This window comes from Molothrus aeneus, chromosome 1, assembly GCF_037042795.1.
Source record: "Molothrus aeneus isolate 106 chromosome 1, BPBGC_Maene_1.0, whole genome shotgun sequence".
NCBI lineage: Eukaryota > Metazoa > Chordata > Aves > Passeriformes > Icteridae > Molothrus > Molothrus aeneus.
Window position 1 is genome coordinate 33661429 of NC_089646.1, and position 12654 is coordinate 33674082.

Here is a 12654-nt window from a genome sequence, read left to right on the forward strand (position 1 = left end):
TTCATGTAACATCCCTGTAATTCTCTGTTCCAGTAGTTGATCATCTTGATCTCTACTTGTATCTGCAGTGTTTTGCTCAAGAGCTCTTTTTGGATAAAAGTTCTGGAGTACTCAGGACAAGTTAATAATTATTTTCTTTGAGAATTTTTATCCCAGAACTTGCTTCATATTTTGATGTATTATGGGAAAATTTTTTTACAGAAAAAAAAAAAAGCTAATAAAAGGAAAATATTATAGACTTTTCAGTATTTAGAAATTAAGTAAATGGTACTAAAATTAGTTCTCTTCTTCAAAATAGGAGAAGTTGCTCAGATCCTCTGAGGATTCTTATCAGCACTGAGATAAGTAATCATTCAAGCTCTTCAGAAGCAGAAATCCTTACCCCTTCTCATTGCAACAGAAACTTAACTCTTTTCCTTCCACTCTCATCAGTGGGTATTTTGCAAGGTGCTTTCATTTATCACTCTTAAACAAATTTCAGCACAAAAGAAAAGCTGCAACAGCAAGAGACAAGCACTATCACAGACAAATTATTTCCCCGCAGCTTGCCAAGCTGTTTTTCAGAAGACAGATTCCAAAACCCAGGAATCCAAGGTTTTGGAGCTGTGGCATAAACGCTAATATGAAGAAAATCTCCAAGTGATGGCACACAACATTAATCAGGTATTTCAAATTCCTCTTGGAATTTTAACACCTAGCCAGTGAGGAAATAAAATTACTAGAACATTGATTTCCTGAGCAACCAAGTGAAGCAAAAAATAAACCTTGAGGTGATGTTTTATTCAGGTTTTAAAAACTAGGCAATTTGATTTATCAGTCCCAGAGCAACAGAATCACTTAGGTTGGAAAATACCATCAAGATAATAAAATTCAACCTTTGAGCTATCACCACCTTGTCAACTAGACCATAGCATTAACCCTTGTGTCCAGCCATTTCCTGTAAAACTCCAGGGATAATTTTAATTTCTTTGTTTTCTTCCCCCCTCTTAACTAAAAGGCTTCTAAGAAACTCCCGGTAAACCTGGACTTTTTCAGTCGGAGCAAGATGCGTACTTAGGATGCAATCTCATAAAGCACATGGGGTGAGTACAACTGAGATGTAACAAGTCGTAAACACCAAGGGGCTCAACTCAATCAAGGTGACTCGATCACGGGACGCAGATCCCATCAGGACGCAGATCCCATCAGGACGCAGATCCCATCAGGATGCAGATCCCATCAGGATGCAGATCCCATCAAGATGCAGATCCCATCAAGATGCAGGTCACAGGACACCTCCACGCCCGCTCCGCTCCACAGGCGCGCCCCAGGGCTCAGCCTCCTCCCCTGCCCGGCGGCTGGGGCTGTCAGATCCGCTGTTCAAGGAAAGCCTCTCTGCACCTCTGGCTCTGCGGGCCCGGGCGGGGCGGGCAGCGCGGCCCCGCCTGCTGTCGGTGACGCGCCGGCTTCTCCGGCTCTGGGCGGCGGCGGGAGCGGCGGCGGCGGTGGTGGGTGAGCCGTGCGGGAGCGGGAGCGGGATCGGGATCGGGGGGTGTCAGACCTCCGGACAGCTGGGGGCCACCGGAGCGGCGGCGGCGGAGCTGGCCGGGTTGGTGGTGTGGGGCTCGGGGTGCGGCCGTGCCCCGCGCTGCGGTGCCGGAGGGCGCTGCCGGGCTCGGTGGCACCGGCCGCGCTTCGGGGGCGGCTCGGCAAGCCCTGGCCCAGCGGGCAGCCCTGCGGCCCCGGCGGCGGCGCTCGGCTCCTCCCGGCCCTGCGGAGTGTGTTTTCCTCCCTGGTCTCTGACAGAGGGCTCCGCCGCGGTTTACGGCGCGGTAAATGACTGCCCTTGGTAATGATTAACGCCGGGCAGCGGGAGATTTGGTTTAAGCAACTACTAATCTTGTTTTGGTCCGCTCCTCTTTGTTTTGCTGTGGCGAATCCATCGCCCTCGGCAACTGTGATCTAAAGAGCACAGGGATGTGCAAAAGCTCAGTGTGTATATATACACATATTCTTATTGTTGTGTATGTACATTATATAACATGCAATGTACACATACAAATATATATATTATATCATAGCATGCTTTTGTATTAAATCAGTACATTTTATGTACTATTCTGTTAGGAGACTGTCTTATTTTTAAATTCTGTGTTAACCAAGTTAAGCAGCACGAGAAATTTTTAGGTACGTATGGGGACAGCCTATGAAAACACAGTATGCAATTAAAACTAACTGATTTTATAAAGCAAAGGAAGTTCCAGTGGCTGAGGGTTGCTGGGTTTGCCGTGGGTCATGTTCTGGAGCTGGGCACAAAGGAACGGGAGCAGCTGCCGGTGCTTTTCCTTGAGGCCTGTGTTTGCTGCTCATCTCGCACTTGCTGGGGTCACACCCCGAGACACAGTCGCCATCAGATCAGGACAACTGGCTGGGTGTTCTCACAGCCCTTCAAGGATGTGGCAGTTCTGAGGAAATACTGCCTCGTTCTGCTGGCAGCCTCCAGGGAGGAAAGGCAGGTGGAAATGTGGAGCTAAGCTCTTGAGGATCAGGGTCTGGCCCTCGCGGGTGTGCTTGAGGCACCCACCTGGCATGTGCCCACATCACCCATAACCCAAGGGAAAATGAAGCTGGAGTTTTCATTGCCTCATATTGATAGAAATAGCTCACGTGAAGGGAGAGGTTTTTCTATTTGTGCCAGGGACAACTGAAACTGAAAGTAATGCAAGGCAGGGCTTTCCTGAATGACACAATACTGGACTTTCTTTAGAACAGTGGAAATACTAATGTTTGCTTTGTGTAGAAGATGCAAATAATAATTATGCCTGACTCAGCCTAGGGTGTTATTTATGATGTGTGACTTGAAATTCAGAAGCCTCTTGTTTATAATGTATAATTTGTGTTTGTATATTTTGAATCTAAAGATCTTGCATTGGTACACCATGGTTGTATTCATAGAAATACTTGTACCTTTATTATAGATGATGATTATTATTATTTCAAATTTTATTAGGAAAAGAATCATACTTAATATTTTTTTTTAAGGAGGGAAATATTTTGAAAATATTACTACTAAGGATTTGTGCTCTTCTACCATTGCAAAACAGCTGTGGTTTTCCACATTAATTTCTGAAGAACAGCTGTTCTGGAGGTTAGGCAGCCCTGGTGTAGCTGCTTGAGCTAATTCTGTGATCTCTGCATGCCCACAGTGATAAGGTGCTTTTAGCACAGGTGCAGTGTACAGATTGCACATGAGTAGTGTTTTGCTGTGCCGAGGCTCTGAGTGTCCTCAGATTTCCCTTCCCAAGCACTAATCCATACTGAGCAAAAACTACTGAGGATTTGGGTGAAACTGAGCAATTTTCTGGCATAAGAGCAAGTGGAACATTGAATCAAGCCATCAGTTGGCAAATGTGGGGTGACCTTTTGGTGGACTTTTGGTCACCCTTGAGCCAGGACTGGCAACGTGACTGATGCAGGGCATTTCAGTGCTACCACTGAACAGATGGGGAACATCATAATGGGGTGCAGGCTCTGTTCACAGAAATTTTAGATCCATTGTGCTGCTGCAGCACATGGATCCCTTACAGAATAGCATTTTCCACCCAGACACAGGCCATGGCAGTCATCAGTTTAAACATACCTGGCTAAGAAACCCTAGAGCACGTTTCCTTGATGCTTCCCTTCTTCCTTCCCCTGTCAGCATATTGCCCCTGCCACAGAGCAGCGTTGCCTTTGGCCTGATGGGCTGAGCCTGCAGATCAGGCACTTGCTTCAGTGTGGTGTTCCCCTCCACCCACCCTCCTCCTGGGGAATGAGATACTGTCAAGGGTACCAATGCAGAAGTTGGGGCCTCTCTGACCATAAAGGGCTGAATCGGTCTTGTGGTCTCATTTCAGTCAATTTTTGCTCAGTATGTTTCCTAATTGCCATCATTTCGGGCAACTGCAACCTTCTCTGCCTTTATCAAACAATTTTGTAACTTCTGCATGTGAAAGAAGGAAGCACTCCTCTGGCAGCTTGATTTTAAAAGAAAAGGAAAACAAAACAAAAAAACCAAACCCAAAAGAACAAAATGCACACTATGATAAATGACAAAGCAAAAAAGTTGTGAACATTTACTCAGGACTGCTGAGGCTGTTTTTTGCTTCCTGGAAGTAGGTAGGTAGTATGAGACAGGTGACAACTTTGGTGTATCATATCTCTGTAATGTGTCACATGGATCTTATTTCCATGTGTGTAGTGTGTAGTATGCATTAAGGTTTTGGCTTTTGTAAACAGCGGAGTAAAAGAGATCTCTATAATTTAGGGTATTGTAGTTTTTATTTCTTCTCATTAAATATTTTGCATATTTTTATTATATAAAAAACAAACCCTCAGAAACTTTTTTGTCCTTCCGATAAAAATACAAAGAGAAAAGCCCAGCTATGTGTCCTACAGGAATTTCCCAACTTCTTGGCAAGATAAGTCTTGGAAAAGAGAAGCAAATCATGCTTCATGTCTACAGGGAGTTACATGCACAAGTTGGCTGCGTAGTGTTTGGCTCTAGATCTTTGTATCATAGCTTGCTAAATCTCTACATAGAAATTAAGAATAGAAACACCTTTCATAAGCATTCTTCTTCCCCAGCTTGGAGGGGGAAAAAAAGAGAAGAAACCCAGAAGAATCCTTGATTAGTATGTTTACAAAACATTCATGTTTTGTATATAGACACTGAAAGACAGGAAGGCAAAAATAAAAAGCTTGTCATGCCACTTCATTGGTGGCTGCAGGTGTGACCTCTCCACCCACAGAAGGTAGACTGCCATCACGATTTCCTTGTTGGCAAAAGCTCCAACTGAATTGCTGAGAGCTTGGTCAACAGCTCTCTGTGCTTTTAAAATCAAGCATCTGTGGGAGGGAAGGAAGAAGCAGAGAGACTGCAAAGGCAGCTTGGAGCTGAAACCACTTGCAGCAGCCCTGGCACAGACAAGCCCTCATGGCTGGAGATGTTGCAGAAGGAGCAGGGTCTCCTGAGGAATCCATTCACACTGCACATAACACCAAAGTGCTGCCTGTGTAGCATCCAGAGGTTTGGGCACGGGTCAGTGGCCTGATGTGTGTGACTGCTGCCTTTTCAGGTGACTGTCCAGAGGGATCCAGAACACTTGTGTGAGGCTGGCACATGACCTACAGTCGATCCACCCTCTTCTTGTGCAGCACCTGAAGAGTAAGTAGGACACTATGAGCTTTCACAAAGACACAAACATCTAGGTTTAGCTGTCTGAATCTACTTGTCCAGATTTCTGTAGAAAAGGTGGAACAGTGGGAGTTCTGATGGAACATAATCCAATGATGAAATCACAAATGGTTCTGCAATTCCCACACTGTTCCTCCAGGGATCGTCTTTCAACTTGGAGAAATTCAAACCAGTATTTGTCTTCTCAAGGCCTAATTGGTGACATGTCTTCACAGAATCCTTAAATATCCTCAGGGCTCCTGGTTTCACTTTCCTTTCTGGTTTTGTTGGGCCTGTTCTCCACAGAGAAAGGAGCCCACATGGTCTGCCAGCCCTTGTGCTGGCCCTTGACTTGCTTCCTGGTGTGCTTAGTCCTTCAGTACTTCTGGTACAGACATAACTAACATACATACTGCATTCTTGCTTGTTTTCTGCTGCTTTGCTGAAAGTCTGCAGTTAAACAGGATATGTCTCTGGATTGATGCTGTACAGGTGTTGCTCAAGGTGTCTGCAGTACAGCAGCACTGCACATTGTCCCACTGGCACCTCAGTGTGACTTATGTCAAACTGTCTCCCAGTATGGCAGGTAATTTCAGCAATAGATATGAACCTTGAAAAAATTATTACAAAAAGCATCACTCTGTGGGCCTGGCCCAAAAGGAAGTACTTGAAGGACTGAAGGGAGTTCCTCTTTGCTCCAGCATCTTTATGTGCCTGGTGTTACAGACTGTCACAGAGCTGAGGGGCAGGATGCACACCATCAACTTCTATTTGTTTGAGAATGGGTAAACAAAGAATCATTTCATTATGGATCTTCCCTCTTGTGCATAAAAAGAGGAAGCCAATTACCCTTCATGCCTATATTTTGTGCTGTGGAGGAATTTCTGTTTCCTGATATTGAAAGAATTTGAGGTTTAAGAAAATTACTTCTTCCTTTCCCTTTCTTCTCTACCAGAGATGTCTAGGAAGATGCACTCACTTATAGCTAAAACTATGTTTCAAAGCCAAATGTTCTACTCCTGTAATAAAGCATCTATTTTTACTGTAGAATTGACAATGAGTAATTTACTCTGACCTCTGTTTGTGTGCTGCCCACGCATCCTTCCAGTTCCTGCTCCTCCTTTCCCTCAGGGACGCCCTAGCTGCTCACCTACCTTGCTTCTTGTGTACAGCAGCAGTCACCAGGTTATAAGTTCTGCCTTCTATTAGTCTCATTGTTTTAATTGTGTAATGGTGATGTGTGGTTTTAAATTAGTCATAACTTTAGCTTCTGTTTTAATGAGATCTTCAATTGTCTTCCCAGAGGGGAAGGCTTTGTTTTCTCAAGAGCAGTATGTCTTTTCCCAGAAGAAATGAATTTCTACTAATGACATATGAAAAGGTGAGGTGGCAGTGGAGGAGTTGGGGAGTGATTATGGGGAGAAGGGACATATCTGCAAGTCTCAGGCACTGAAGAACATCTTGATAATACCAGAGCCTATGACGTGCCAGGCACTTGTGTATAAATAGTCACGTTGGCACACAGTGTCATTGCAATCGTGCTTTGAGAACAGCTGAGTCCAACAGCCTTGTCTCTCATGCACAGCCCAAAGACACCCTCACATGTCTTCAGGCGTGTGAAATAATAAGAGTGATGTTTAATGGCTGAGACACGAGTTGTTGTGCTCCCCAAGGATGTAGGACTACGTGGCATTTGTTAGATCTGTCTGGCCACTGGTTGCAGGTATGACTGTTTGGAGTTGGGGAGGGAGGAAGGCAAATGACTCATCCCAGATGAGAGAAAGCCCCTTGTCTACCCCTCTCTGGGTGGATGAAGAGGAACCACAGAATATGCTGAGTTGGAAGATCTGCTTGACATGCTGGTTGGGAAAAAGATGTCAACAGTAGGTATGTAATCCAGTGCTAAACCTTAGAGTAGAAATGCAAGATCCTCTCCCAGCTGAGGTCTTTTTTTGTGAGCTTTCCACAGCTGAATTACAGGGGTTTGATGCAAACCATGGTAGGTTGGTGTTAATAGTCCAGGTCAGCTTGCAAAGAAAATATCTTGATTTTCTCAGGAAAACATCAATATTTGCACCAAACCTTGTAACTAAGGCAAGATAACCATGAAGATAATTTGAAGTCCTGTGGACTATCTTTAAGAAAACATAAGGCAATCTTTAGGCTTCAGTCAGACTGGGAAAATAATATCCTATGCTACAGCATATGTGCATAAGCAATGATTTTCTATCAAAAAAGGATTCTTTTTCTCACAGATTTCCAGAGTCACAGATCCTTTGGACCAAGGCGACTTGTACACATTAAATATCTTTTCTTTGAGCAAACCTATTGGTTTGCTTGAAAAAAATAAGGCTTTGGAACTTACAGCATCTGAACAACACTGTGTAAACATAGTTGACACTCCGGAGTTATTTGACCACCTGAGGATCACTAGAACTTCTGTCATTCCAGCTTTGGGTGGTAACTGACTTGTCCTAGACCATCTGAAATAGAAGTTTGTTAGCAGTATGGAAAAATCATGTGAGTTCATGTATATGATTGCCCTTGCACTGGGTTTCTAGCAAAGCTTAATTCTAAGGAGTGCTGCATTTTCTCTGTAGGCTTGGCTAAGCTAGATAACTTTCCAACCTTAAATAGCTTTATTCTCTCTTTAATGTAGATGAAATTCTGGGTTTCAGTGGTCAGTTAATAACTAGCTTTTAAATTACAAAAGTTGTATTGTTTTTAGTCTCGATGACCAAAACCTCTAACCATTTTCCTTCCTGTTCTCCTGCTAGAACAATAATACAGACCCTGTCAAGGATAGTACTATCTTTACCGAGTGCTTTCTGAGAATGTAAAAAACACTTGCTGTGCATAATGTGGTGCAGGATTTGAAACTCATCTATAAAGGGGAAAAGCATCCTCACTAATGGTTGTTTACCTCTCCGGTGGCACTGAGTGACCTAATTGTGTCAGTTCTGCAGAAAAATTACTATCAGTGAGATCTAGGCTGGATACCTGCAGTGGGGCTTCCCTCTGTGGGCTTCCAGCTGCAGGGGGGTGTGGTAGCTGGTACCTTCTGCTCCTGCTTGGTCTGGGCCCTTGGTTTCATTGAGGTGCTGTGATTGTGGTTTTGTTCTGAGATCTGGGCCAAAAAGCAATATCACTGCAACTTCACTGTGTTTCTACAAACCAGTAGGGCTGGAGAGGATCTCTTGATGGTTATCAGATCCTACCAGCCATGTGATGGACATTTGGTATGGGTTTAACTGTAAGACCGCAAAGTAGGAGTTCTTATACATCCATTCATAATGTGTAGGTTTCAGCTGGTTTAGTTAAAGGTGTGGTTGTATGAATTGATACTTGTTCTGTTTTAAGACTGGATTGTGCTTTTTTTGGCCTGAAGTAAATTAAACCTAACAGGTAACAAAAAGAATAGGACTGGGCCTGTTGCAAGTGTTGCAAAAGAAAAGGACTTCTGGGACATTGTTTATGACTATAAATTATTTCAACTGGTAACTTTGTATGCATTTTCTCATAGTATTTGCCTCTGAAGTGCTTACAGGCAGAAAACAGTTCGGGACTTCCAAAAATTTAGTGTATATATTCTGTGTTTAAAGACAGTGACTAATAAATGAACTTGGAATAAGCATTATTTAACACAAACCAGTTTCCTCTCGGTCCACTGTTTTCCCATAGGCTTGCCATACAGATCTCTGCATTCTGCTCATTTCAGCAGCACCTACTCTGTGAGTGTGAAATCTTTCTCCTACTGAAGGCAGAAGTTATTTTTCAGAGTACTTAGTGGTCTACTTGAATTCATTGTTGGAAAAATATCACATGGGTTTGGGCACTGTGAAAGCAAGCTGTGAGGCTTACTTGTCCTGCAAGCGCTGTTTTCTACGTTTGCTTCTCTTACCACTTTATCTTGAGCAATGTTTGTTCCAGGCTGACCAGCAACTTCTTTGACTTGGCTGTGATGGCAGAGCAGCCAAGTGCTGCTTTTCTTCTCTCCCTCCCATTTTTGCGTGTTTGCTATTCCTCCTGCTCTTCTCTCACAACTTCATAAAGAAGTTTGCCACATCATAGGTGAGCTTCTTGTGCCAGAAACTGGCCAAAAGCTGATATCAATCTTATAAAGTCAGGGTGCAGCAGTGGGGTGAAAGCAATAAAAATCACATCTTAATGTTCAGTAGACACAAAATAAATGAGAAGTAGAAAATCCAGCTATATGGATGAATCACTGATTTTCAGCTTGGTTTTCTTACTGGTCAGTCTCATGAAAAGTTTCTCCTGCCAAACGCTATTTGTTTTTTAGAATTGCCTGCTTTAGTAATAAGTAACACTGTTCAGAAGCTCTTTGCTTCCAAGATACTGTTTTCATGCCACTGGCACAGTCTAGCATCTAGAAAGGTAACAAAGCCTGTTGAACAAGTGAACTGCCCAGTTAAATTCACTGTTAATACATTCTTTAATGGTTAATTTGATGGCTGATAGACCCAGCCCACAAAGTAGTGCAATATGTGGCTGCAGGTACACAAATGTGACAACAGTAAGATTTTGTGTCAGTGATGGGCCATCTGATGCATTCTTCAGGGGAAGAGAGCCTGAATAGTAAATTGCCATAGTATGAAAGACTGGATATCTGATCCAGCTGCACTGTTGTAATGATCTGCCATGGGCTTGGTCAACTTAAAAAGACACAAGAGACACAACAGTTTGAAGAGTGTTGATCAGAATGCTTTGTGGGCACACTATATTGACTGCAGTATTTCCTGTCTTACCCACTGTCTTAAGCTGCAGTTATACAGACTACTCAGGATCAGTCTGTCTCAGGATGTTATTGCTTAGATGTTCATTTCATTTTTTACTATATCTGTGCTGGGTCTTTCCCAGCCATCTCCCCACACCCATGTCATGAGACTGGGACTTCTAATTCTGTGGTTGCAGCCAAAACTATAACTTTTGCTTTACTTTCCTCTCTTGGCACAAGACCAAACACTAACACTTCCTGGATTGGAGCAGGTAACACATCACAAAAATAGATGCTTTGATAGCATAAGGAAATCTGCAGTAGGAAAAGAGCTAAGCTAGAACATGTAGTGCTAAGTAACAGCAATTCAAGCAGCAGACAAAAATTGTATCATAAATTAAAATATTTTGAAATAAGCAAAAAGTGAGAAATTTCTGGTACATGCGATTCAAAGTGTTCCAGCGGGTAAGTCAGGAAGGAAGGGGTCAGGTGATGGCAGCCTCTGCATCTGAGAGACAGAGAAGGAAATGTAGTGATAAGACTGCATAGTATTTGCTGACTTTTGCTCTGCTTACTCAGCTGCAAAGATACAGCTTCCATCAGCCCTTCTTTTCCTGTGATAAGTAAAAATTAATTATTACAGAGATACCTTGAGAAAGATACTATTTTTAAGGCAACTTAATTTTATTTTATGCAATGAAATACTTAAGTCCTGAGAAAAACGTGTTTTTTGAAAGAAAGACATATACATTCTCTGAACCTTCCTTCAGAAGCATTTAATATTTTTCTTAGGAATTTAATCTATGTTCTGAAATGCTGAGACATTAGTCTCTTTACAACCCCCCACCTTGTTGGTTTCTAAAAGCAACAGCTGTCTGATGTATTGTTTGTAACTTGCATCATGTATAAAATACCTAGGGGTGGTTTATCTGTCTATGTTGGTGTGCCTTGTAAGATCTCTGTATGGTTTATGCACAGTGTGTACATCCTCACTCATCACCTCTGCAACTGAACAGAACTGTCGCTTGCAAAGTACACAGTGCTATTCAGCAAGTGGTTTAGCCTGGAAATTATTTGCTTCTTTCCCTTCTCAGAGGTAGTTTCAGTACCAGTGGTGTGCCTGTTCTGTGTAAGTATTAGTAAGAAGCCTTGATCCAGTGTTTTCCATGTTGAGTACAGCTGTAAAGATGGTTGATTTGCCAGCTTGCCAAGGCTGCTGTTTCTTCTGAAATTGATTTCTCCTAGCTCAAGGAATCTCAAAAGCTTCTTGAAGCAAGCTCACTTCCTGAAACTTGACCTTGAAGGTCACCAGTGCTTCCTTCAAAGACTGCCTTCTCTCTCAACCTTCTGAAAATGCCCTAGCAACAAAACCTATGATTATGTATGGCACAAAAATAATTTTGCATAGTTTAATCTACTTCTTATGCACCATAAAAATTGGAAAGAGTAACAAAGGCAGGCTCCCATGGCAGACCAGCTTGACAGGCTGCCTGGAAGACACAGGAGCTAGAGCTGCAGGAAAGTTCTGAGTGGTCCTCTGGTTGTCTGCAGAAGTAATGGCAAGCATTAGCCCGGAGGAATAAATAATTACCAGCTCTGGCATGTACTGTTTTTTTCAGTGACTTGACCCCCAATTACTGTTCTGTAGTTGTTACCTAAAATCCCAAGATCAGTGTTAGCCTTACCAGTAGCTTCCATTAAGAGAAAACCATAGCAATCCTCTGAATCAGCAACCCACTGAAACCGCAGAATATCCATGAAGTTGGTTGTGTGTATATCTGCAATTTGAGCCTGAAAAAGAAAAAAACAAAACAAACAAAACCCCCTTCCCCCCAGAAACCAAACCAACCCATCAGCAACAGCAAAAAGAGAATGGGGAAACATCTGAATAGCTCTCTCCTACTCTGAACAGATTTCTTAGTACTTCTTCCTTGTTTGTCTTTAGGCTTTTAAAGGTTTCAGAAGGGCTTGGCACTTAAATCATACTGCTGTCCAGCAATATTGTATTAACTTGAAGCAATTGAAAGCGTGGTATAATACCACTGTAATTGGAAGTCTGTGACCCACACCTGACACTGTAATCCTTGTGATGTATTTATTTTGGAGGGCAGAGGGAAATTAGTATTTTTCATTAACTGTTTGATTGCCAAGTTCCTCTGAAACAAATGAAAATTTCTTATATATTGTCTTTTTTTTTTTTTTTTCTTTTTTAATGATCTAGATTCATCCTTCTGGTAAAACATGTTTTACTAGCCAGAAAGATTGCAGGACAAGGAAGTGGCTGACTGGGGAGAAATGCTAATGTAATGGTTAAGGAGAAACTGTCTTATACCTCATGGCCATAAAAAAGTGTTTAGAAATTCCATAGGAAGGAGTAGTTAACTAAGCATCTTGGCAACAGTGCCTGGGAATTTCATTCACAAAGGCATGATATTTGGCAGTGCCTTTCTACATTGCATTGTGGTGGAAAGGAAGGTGTATGAATTCTGTCAGTGGTTTGGAAAGCTCCCATTCTTTTAAATAGCATAAGTGTGCTTATTTTTTTCTCAGCAGTGAAGTGATTGTGCTTCTACTGTGGTACAACACTAATGAAACTGGTACTTTGATCCTGGGAAATGAGAAGGATTTGCTCCAGGAGTACTTAATTTTGTGGACTTCACTAAGCAAGCTGCAGACCCCTGACTGTTGTGTAGAGTGTTGTGTAGAGATGAAAATGCTCATGACG

The 12654-nt window shown here is 42.6% G+C and overlaps 1 protein-coding gene across 6 annotated transcripts in view; it reads left to right on the forward strand.

Moving 5' to 3' along the window:
- The first annotated feature begins 1466 nt into the window (after positions 1-1466).
- The window catches only part of SNX10 (sorting nexin 10), a 35404-nt gene continuing 24216 nt past the window's right edge, over positions 1467-12654 (forward strand). For 2 of the 6 annotated variants that reach the window (XM_066554847.1, XM_066554828.1), the window contains exon 1: positions 1470-1487. The gene's annotated coding sequence lies outside the window, so the exon portion shown is untranslated. Of the gene's footprint in view, positions 1492-5096; positions 5186-12654 lie in introns of those variants that run through there. The other 4 variants (XM_066554811.1, XM_066554802.1, XM_066554819.1 and 1 more) reach the window with 4 other exon arrangements.